Here is a 10,706-nt window from a genome sequence, read left to right as displayed (position 1 = left end):
CTAAACAACAACAATATATGCCATGTTTTAACACCACATTTTGCACCTGAAAATATATTTTTATACCACTTTTAGAAATAGTTTTGCCCTCCCCCCAAGTTGTTTACAAAATAAACCACACATACACACACACACACAAAGAGATTTCAAATAAACACAAACACAAACCAGCAACATTAAAAGCAAAGGAAGCAACATAAAAACAGTAGAAATCAATCGTAAGAATCCTGATGCACTTAAAGGGTTTTCAGCAACCTCTTAAAAAGAGAAAGAGGGACCTTGGTGAACCTCCTTTCAGAGAGAATTCTACAACTTCAGTGCTGCCTATGGACGAGTTGTTTGCCAGTTATCTCTTTTACTATTGATGGGCCAGACATCAAAGCCTCTAATGGCAATATCAAGGCTTGTTCAAGTCCAAGTATGTGGAAGGGGGCCTTATACTAACTTGGTTTAGGGCTTTAAAGAATCTGCTCTACTGCTCAATTTTAGCTGCAGGCATGTTTGGCCACCCAGGCACTTTTGGGCAAACAATTTGCCTGGCTACCGTAGCACTGAAACAATCATTTTGAAAACTTTAATAATAGCAGCAATCCAGATGTTGCTCTGGCAACAGGAACATCCCCTGAGCAAAGATCTACTAAAGGGTAGATCTGCCATCAGAAGAAGGGAGGCAGTTTCCACCCCTTTTCCTTTTCCCCATGTCACCTTCCATATACTATTCAATAGAATATCAAGCTGCCCCAGCAGATTTTTAGGGCACAGGTGGTTTTAGAGGGAGGCAGGAATTGATTATAATTGTTCTCCTGATTGTGCCAGTAAGATTTCGCCACAGGATCAAAAGCTTTCCATTGGTGGCAGCAGTTCTTATAGTGGGAGAGAGTCTGAATCTCAGGCAATTCCATGCCTCGCCCAACTACATGTGTTTGATGCAATAGGTTATAAACCTTTAATAACATTACTTTCATGACATTCCTACTGGGAAAGTGCTATTACTAGGAAATCACCAGAATGATATAGCTCTCCTAGTGGACATTGGAGAACAGATGCTTTGCAGTGCATTGTCCTACATTCTTCCATCAAATATAAAAAAAGAATTACCTTGATTTCTGCAGACCCATCTCTTTATCGTTCAGAGGAGGCAGGTTGAGAGCCCTGAACTTTCTTTTGTGGAAAGATTATAGTATTCTTTATAGTTGTGTGTTCATGTTGATGTTTTTGGCTTTGGATGGAATTAAAAAACAAAACAAAATAGTTAAGGCACTAACAAATCAGCTTATGCCCTATTATGCACCTGCATTCCATTTTTCGGTGTCCGAATGCAAATAGAGACATTCCCAAAAGGATTATGTAGGAGCTGCCAAATATTTTCCCCCTGCACTTGTTTGCTGTGATAGACAATTCTTAATTATTTGCCATTCATATTAGGTATGTTGAGATTTAAAGGGTGTGTGTGTGTGTGTGTGTGTGTGTGTGTGTGTGTGTGTGTAAAAAGCTAAGAAATTCTCCATTCTGTTTCATGTTGTGAGCTGGCCAATCTGACTCATTTATGCGAACAGTGATTCATTTATGGGGAATGGGCAGAGATGCATTGTGTGTGAGGTGTGCTTTAGGTGCCTTCACCTGAATGTATGTATTGTTGTTGTTTCTAGACTTTCCAATAGGATAAGGATACCTGAGAAGGATGCACATTGAGCTGGTTCATGTATAATGTTGGTTCAGGTATAAGCAAACATACACCTTGGGAATGCAGCCTCCTAGGAGCAATTCTATTGTAGAATCGTAGCTAAAGCATCAGACGATGGGGAGCCCCACATTCAAATCCCCACTCAGCTGTGATATTCACTGGCTGACTTTGGGTCAGCCACAATCTTTTTGTCTTAGGCTAGGGCAGGGGTCAGCAAAACTTTTCGGCAGGGGGCCGGTCCACTGTCCCTCAGACCTTGTGGGGGGCCGGACTGTATTTTGCGGGGGAAATTGAACGAATTCCTATGCCCCACAAATAACCCAGAGATGCATTTTAAAAAGAAGAACACATTCTGATTCCCGGACTGTCCGCAGGCCGGATTTAGAAGGCGATTGGGCCGCATCTGGCCCCCGGGCCTTAGTTTGGGGACCCTGGACTAGGGGGAAGAAGTACCACCCTTAGTTCTTTCTAGGAAAGCTAGGATGATAATAATAATAATAATAATAATAATAATAATAATAATAATAATAATAATATACCCCACCCATCTGGCTGGGTTTCCCCAGCCACTCTGGGCGGCTTCCAACAGAAAAATAAAACACAGTGATCTATTAAACATTAAAAGCCTTCCTAAACAGGGCTGCCTTCAGATGTCTTCTAAAAGTCTGGTAGTTGTTTTTCTCTTTCACATCTGATGGGAGGGCGTTCCACAGGGCGGGCGTCACTAACAAGAAGGCTAGCAAGAAATATTGATAATTAACTATACCTAAATAATTAACAGCGGTAGAGGAACGATGAGTGGTGTGTGAAAGGACTCTGGAGAGGGGCTGCTTTAAATGGCGGCCGCTCGAGAGGGGCACTTAGCCAACCGTAGCTCCTGTGTCTTGCAAGTGGCAGGGGCTGGCAGCAGTGGCGGAGGGACGATGAGCGGCGTATGAAAGGGCTCTGGAGAGGGGCTGGCAGCAACAAAGCCCAGCCCCCTTCCTCCTCTAGGCAGGGCAGGGAGAAGCCAGGAGGAGGGAGGGAGGGAGGAGGTGGCGGCGCCGTGGGAGGGGGAGGGAAAGAACACGCGCTGATTCCTGGAACGTCCACGGGCCAGATTTAGAAGGCAGTTGGCCTGATCCGCCCCACGGGCCTTAGTTTGCCGACCCATGATCTACACAGTGTAGATTCTACACCAGCAAGTAGTCACATGTATGTGTGATATGTAATGGTGTGCCAGTGTGTGATCGCGCCCCCCCCCCTGTATGGTAAATAGTAGAAACCATACTTCATTTTTAGCCCTTGGGCAAGGAAGCATTTAAAAATGTGCTTTGCTTGCCTCTAGGCCAACCGGTTTTGACAGTCGTGCATTAAAAGTCTGGATGGAAAATTACTTCATTGGCCACAATTTTCTATCTTGCAAAAAAATAAAAGATAAATAAATCACAATTGGAGACCAACACTGATTCCGAAGAGAAGCCTTAAAATACGGCGCGGCCTTAAAAACTTCTGGCATTCTAGAAATATAAATTTTGCCAACAGGAAACATTAATAAGTGTTAAGTACTAGAAGGACAATGTGAATTCAGTGGGGGGAGCCCTTTCCTTGATTGCGGGCTGAGCTCCAGTCATTGCTAGTATTTCAGTTCCATAATTACCGCTTGTAATTTGGCACAGCGAAAGAAGTGAGTCAAAGACCAAATATTAATGATCATGGCTGTTTCGGGGAAGCACACTGCTTCTGATTCCCAAGAGCATCGATAGGAACTTAATCAGGCCTTTAGGAACCTCCCTAAGTAAATGTTCTGCTTCTACAGACACCCTTTTAAAATTGCACCTCTGCTGCCTTTTAGTGTGACTAGAGTGAGTGGCTGGTGTGCTAATAAGACGAAAGATTTCCATCGGAGGTTTCTGTGAAACCTTTGAGATACTTAATTTTGTCAACCCATTCTCGGAAAAAGGCTACTTTCTGCAGAATTTTCTCAGACTATGTGCCACCAGTCTTGCTGCAATTGCCATTTCCCTTGCCACCGTGCCTCACAATGATCCTTGGTCTGGGACATTCCTGCGGATGTGAAATGGAGGCCAGGCTGCCAACACAGGCGCCTTTATAGCAGCAGCAAAAAAAATTAAAATCCTGGGGGGGGGGGGGGAGAGGTAGTTACTGCCACTGAGAATTTGTTGGAGAATTTATTCTCCTCTGTGGAGAAACTCATTAAAACAATTCTCCCTGCCCTTTCCATTTCTTAGCCCACAGATAGGGTGGAAAGAAGGAAGCCGTGGCTTGAAGTTGCATTAATGTATTGGCTTTTTCTGAGACTGTTAACCTAGGGTTGCCATATTTCAAGAATTGAAAATGTGGGCTTGGGTGGGAAGCTGAAGTTAGTGGATAGGGTTGCCAGACTCAATAGTGGACAGGACTTCTGGGCCTTTAATTGCCCTGTTCTGTTTTGAGTCTGGAAACCTTAAAGTGAAACCAGCAGATCCTTTGCTTGGAAATTAAATAATAATAATAATAATAATAATAATAATAATAATAATAATAATAATAATTTATTATTTATACCCCGCCCATCTGGCTGGGTTTCCCCAGCCACTCTGGGCGGCTTCCAACAGAAATATTAAAATACACTAATTCCTTAAAGATTAAAAGCTTCCCTAAACAGGGCTGCCTTCAGATGTCCTCTAAAAGTCTGGTAGTTGTTTTTCTTTTTGACATCTGGTCAAAAAGGGTCTGCTGGTTTCTCTTTAAGGTTTCTAGACTCAAAAGAGAGCAGGGCAATTAAAGGCACAGAAGTCCTGTCCTCTATTGAGTCTGGCAACCCTATTAGTGGAAGACTTTCTGGTTTGTTTGCTCGCTTGTATAAAAGATGGAGCAAAATGGCTGGATGCTGAGCCACATCCCAACCCAACTGATGTCTGTTCCAAACCATTGGTGAGATACAGCAGTTATGACTTATCTGGTATTTATTTAAGCAAACAAACTTTCTACCAGCTTTTATATTAGTGGACGGTTGCATAGTAAATTAATGCAGCACACACAAGGCAAAGAGCCTTCACCAATGTATAAATAGTAAAGGGAATGCAACTTGCAAAGTGATCCCAGGAATGAAAAATATAGGTGTTACAAGCATATCCCTGAGAGAATTGGAGAGTATGCTAGAATGAACACAGTGGCCTTGTACAACAACATGCTTTGTCAGCTTTGCTAAAGGCAGTAGTATGCCCAGGTTTCCAGAGCAGAAACCTGATAATTGCTCCTGTTCATTTGGTGGTACAGTACTGTACTTTTTTCTTTTTAAACTTTAAATCAATTCTTTCAGGAACTTTGTCTTGCTCTGGTTTCGGATCCCACAGGTCAGCTTTGCCAGTTCAGCATAGCCCATCATCTTCATTTGCCGAGTAAATTTATGGATTATATTAATATTAATTGTAGGAGTTTGAAGACACTTGCGGGAATTGAAATAAATCCTACAATGTGAACTTGATATAAAATAAGGAACTGTGAGACACAGATTGAGCTACAAAGCCGAATGGCGGGAGGGAGGAAAGTCACAGGCTCGGCAGAGCGAATGGGTTGAATGTATGAATATGTGTTTGAATGTAGTTTATTTTGTTTATTTGGAAAATTTAATAAAACTCTTTATAAAAAATAAAATAAAATAAACTTTAAATCAAATGAAAACAAACCAAGCACTGCCTGTCTCCCTGAATTCCTTCCAACTCAATGGCAGGTGTCTCTGCTCTTCCCCTGACAAGCTCGAGTGACTGATTAAATGAAAGTAAATTCCCCGGAGTTAAATGGTGGAAAGAGGCTTTTTGTTTATAATGGGCAGAGAGAGGTATTCGGATCTCCCCTCTCTGCTATAGAGTTGGATCCAGACGATCTTAGGTCCCACGGATGTGGTGTATATGCTTCATACACTCAACAACCCGTGAGGCGGGTTATGCTGAGAGAATAATGGGCCCAAAGTTGCCCGGTGAGTTTCGTGGCTGAGAAGATTTGAACCCTGGTCTTCCAGCTGCTAATCAAACACTAAGCACTACGCCTTTGTTGGAAAAGGTGGTCAGTCAGCTATTGTGGTCCAGAGACAGAAGCCTTTAAAACTGAAAAGCAACACCTTGAATTGGACAGAGAAATGCATGAGCAGCCAGTGCAGTTATGCTAATACTGGCGCCAAAAGTTCTGACCGTATACCGTACTTTCCACCAGCAGTGCGACTCACAGCATTCTGCACCGGCTGAAAGGGCAGCAGTCCTGCATTGTAAGAAGACCAAGTGAAAGGTTTCACCCTGAAGAATGGAGGAAGATCATTTCCTGAAAAGTCTTGCAAAAAGAAGAGAAATGGAAGGTGTTCTGGTACACATAATTATGTCTGTGAAACATAAATGCACATCAGATGCTCCTTCGTTGCTCGCCGTGTACAGTCTTGCAAGGAACTGCTTCTGTTGAAGGGATTTGACATTAAAAGGGGGGATCTTTGCTAAGTAAAAATAAGTGACGCTGTCTCCAAATAGCACATCACCCGCTGTTATGACCGATGAACAAAATGTGAAGCAGTGTTATCACTGGTCCCCGTTGGACATTCCCTTTGATGCTTTTCATGATGGATGATGCAGCTCCCCTACCTTTTTAAAAAGCCTGCTTTTAAGTTGAAAATATATGATGATTCTGTGCACTCCTGCTGTGCTTTAAACAATCGTTGACAGCCAGTTCCTGATGCCAAGGAAACTTACCAATAGACCTGCTGCACCAGCCCAGTGATTCATCTAGTCTAGCTTCCTGTGGGGTAGAAGAGACCATGAGATGTTCCTGGGAAGCTCACAAGCAGGACATGAAGGCAACTGCCCCCCTGTCCTTGTACCCAGCAACTGGAGCTTAGCAGCACAACACACCTCTTTGTCTGGGAGCTTTATCTGAGTCACTGACGCTCTTTTCCTGCAGGAGTTTGCCCAGTTCTCTTCCAATGCCATCTAAGCCACAGTAGCTGCCCCCACAAGCTTGTGATAGTGACTTCCATAAAATCACACATTAGATCAGAACATAAAGTAAAGGTAAAGGGACCCCTGACCATTAGGTCCAGTCGTGACCGACTCTGGGGTTGCGCGCTCATCTCGCATTATTGGCCGAGGGAGCCGGCGTATAGCTTCCAGGTCATGTGGCCAGCATGACAAAGCCACTTCTGGCGAACCAGAGCAGCACACAGAAACGCCGTTTACCTTCCCGCTGGAGCGGTACCTATTTATCTACTTGCACTTTGATGTGCTTTTGAACTGCTAGGTTGGCAGGAGCAGGGACCGAGCAACGGGAGCTCACCCTGTCACAGGGATTCGAACCGCTGACCTTCTGATCAGCAAGCCCTAGGCTCAGCGGTTTAACCCACAGCGCCACCTGGGTCCCTAGATCAGAACATAAGAGCTCATAAAATCACACATTAGATCAGAACATAAGAGCTTGCGGGATCAGGCCAATGGCCCATCTAGTCCAGCATCTTATTCTCACAGTGGCCAAACAGATGCCTATGGTGGTTTCCAGCAACTGGGATTCAGAAGCATTCCTGCCTCTGATAGTAGCAGCAAAGCACAGCTATCTAGTAGCCATTGACAGCCTCCACGAATGTGTCCAATGCTTTCAAAGCCATCCTAGCTGGTGGTCATCACCGCCTCCCGTGGGAGTGAGTTCCATAGTTTAACTGTGATGTGTGAAGAAGTGCTTTTGTTGGTCCTGAATCTCCTGCTGGTCAGTTTCATTGGACGATATAGTAGTACAGGGTTTCCCAAACCTGGCTCTCCAGCTGTTGTTGGACTACAACTCCCACCATCCCTAGCTAGCAGTGGTCAGGGATGATGGAAATTGTAGTCCAAAAAGAGCTGCAGACCCAAGTTTGGGAAACCCTGATTTAGTATTATGGGGGAAAGAGAAAACCACCTGTTTTTCCGCTTTCTTCCCACCATGTAATTTTATAAACGTCTGTTGTCACATCCCTGATTATTTGCTTCCCTCCACCACCAGACCTTCATTCTACACTGGAAAAAAAACAATGGTCCAAATGCAATCCTTCTAAAAATCTTTATCCCAGCTGCTGTCTGCTGGACTTGGAATCGATTTTCTGTATGGGCCGTCGTTGCTTGAAACTGTTTTTATACTTACAATTGTTTTGTTCTTACATATGCAGTTGTTCTAACTGTTTTTACATGTGCTGTTGTAAATTGCTTCGGGGTGTCTGGCGGGAAGCAATTCGTAAATGAAATAAATAAATAACCACCATGGGTTGGTTTTTAAAAAATCCCTTACGAGGCCATTCCTGGATTCCTGTAAATCTCCCTAAGATTTAACTTCTAAGAACTCTGAATAGGAACTGAAATTTGAAGTGTGACGCTAGCAAAACGGTTGAAAAAAAGAACCAAAAAGGCAAAAAAACAGGAACGGGTGATTAAACAATTTGGGAGCCTGTAATTGAGGCTTGTCTCAAGTGAGACTTGAGTTCTCCTTTTCAATGTGCCAGCCAGAAGTCATTGATCTTACATTTCCACCTCCCCACAACAACAGTCACTCGGCACCAGCTAAGTCTCCACCCTGCAGATTTATACATCACTTCTACAACCCTTGAGGTTATCTCAACCTCTTGTGTGTGGATGGTGCCCTTTTGGTTACATCAGAATCAATGCTCCAATGACCAACTCTGCCCGGACACTGAGGTCCAGCGCCGAGGGCCTTCTGGCGGTTCCCTCGCTACGAGAAGCTAAGTTACAGGGAACCAGGCAGAAGGCCTTCTCGGTAGTGGCACCCACACTGTGGAATGCCCTCCCACCAGAGGTCAAAGAGAACAACAATTACCAGACCTTTAGAAGGCATCTTAAGGCAGCCCTGTTTAGGGAAGCTTTTAATGTTTGGTGGATTTCTGTATTTTAATGTTTTTTTGGAAGCCGCCCAGAGTGGCTGGGGGAACCCGGCCAGATGGGCGGGGTATAAATAATAAGAGTCAGGAAGGGTGCAGGCTCTTCATGTTGGCTAGATTCAATGTGTTCCCCTCTATGGAGACAGAAGGAAGATATCTAGCTCTCCCAAAAGCCGAACGTTTATGTAAATGCGGGAAGAATGAACCAGATACATTGGACCACATTTTCTTTTCCTGTAATTACGGTATTAATGCGAGAAGACGATTGATGGATGCTTTGCAGGTGGATGCATCGATCGCAGCAATGCCAACTATTCAGGGGTTATTGTCAGATAATAATGATGGAGTTACTTTAGTGGTGGCTGAGTTTTTGTGCTCGGTTTACGCAGAGAGATTGGGCCACTGTGGAGAGGACCAGGGGATGCTAATTGAAAATTGATATATTGTTCTAAAATATTAATTCAATTAATATGTATTTTATTTCATGAAGTTTATAATGCGAATGTTTTATTCATAATTTTGTTCTGAAGCTTCTGAATTTGTCATGCCTAACAAAGGTTATTGATTTGATTTGATTTGATTTGATTCTGGCAAACCAGAGCAGCACATGGAAACGCCGTTTACCTTCCCGCTGTAGCGGTTCCTATTTATCTACTTGCATTTTGACGTGCTTTCGAACTGCTAGGTTGGCAGGAGCTGGGACCAAGCAACGGGAGCTCACCCCATCACAGGGATTCGAACTGCCGACCTTCTGATCAGCAAGCCCTAGGCTCAGTGGTTTAACCACAGCGCCACCTGGGTCCCTATATAAAAAGGTAGGGGGATATAAAAGGTAAAGGACCCCTGGACGGTTAAGTCCAGTCAAAGGCGACTATGGAATTGTGGAGCTCATCTTGCTTTCAGGCCAAGGGAGCTGGCATTTGTCCACAGAGTCATTTGGCCAGCAGGACGAAACCGCTTCTGGTGCAACGGGACACTGTGACGGAAACCAGAGAGCATGGAAACACCATTTACCTTCTCACCGTGGTGGTACCTATTTATCTACTTGCACTGGCGTGCTTTTGAACTGCTGGTACAGAGCAACGGGAGCTCGTCCTGTTGTGAGGATTCGAACCGTTGACCTGATCTGCAACCCCGAGAGGCTCAGTGGTTTAGACCCCAGTGCCACCATGGATATAGCTTATATCAAGTCAGGCCACTGGTCCATTTAGATCCATACACCGACTGGCAGTGGCTCTGCAGGACTTCAGATGGGATGCTCCCATCCCTATCTAGAAATGCCAGAGATTGACCCTGGGATCCGCTGCATGCAAAGCAGATGCTCTATCTCTGGGTTGCTGCTCTTCCCTAAGTACTAACTCGCACAGGGGCTGCTGTGTTAACTGGATAGAGTACTCACCACAGCCGCATTTTGGTGTTATATTTAAAGGGGGCAGGGGGACAAGAGAAGGAAGATGTAAGCAAAACGGGCAACATGCTAACAGTGGGCTGTATCTTGGCAGCCGCTTCCAGGGAAATAATAGCAGGAAATATGGCAAGTATAAATTGCTCTAATCTTTTGACAAGTCTTGCTTGTTCATTTCTGCCTTCTGTTTCGAGATAGCAGCTGGGTTTATTTATACTGCGAAATGAAAGATTGCTATTGTCACCGTTAAAGGTCTATAATGGGTAGATTAGGGTAAAGGTTATCCTGGCTAATGCGACAGATATCCTACTTCTAATAAAAGTGATGCAGGCAGGATATCCAGCAGGAGAACGCTATGAAAAGACCTTCAGAAAAGTCCTTTGCCATATGAAAGATGCTGCCGAAACAGATACAGAAACGGCTTCCAGAAAAGTCGCTTCCATTTCCTCATTTTCAACAGGAGTCAATAGACCTGACCTGATGTCTTTATACTAAGAATCTAAAGAAAATTAGAGGGGGGGGAGGGGTTTCGCAGTCAAGAACTCTTGGGAATCCCCAAAGTTTCAAATAACTTCCAGTATTCTCATAAAGCTGCAATTCCAACGATTCTCTAAAAAGAGAGGTAGTTCCTGCAAATTGATGCCCTACACCCAGTAAGGAGATCTTGGGTTTTCATGTTTGCAGCTGTTTGTGTTTGGAATTAAAACGCTGACAGGAGCCGAATGGAAAACCGAATC

Source organism: Zootoca vivipara, chromosome 16 (genome assembly GCF_965207765.1).
Source record: "Zootoca vivipara chromosome 16, rZooViv2.hap1.1, whole genome shotgun sequence".
In the NCBI taxonomy this organism is placed as follows: domain Eukaryota; kingdom Metazoa; phylum Chordata; class Lepidosauria; order Squamata; family Lacertidae; genus Zootoca; species Zootoca vivipara.
This window is presented reverse-complemented; position numbering follows the sequence as displayed.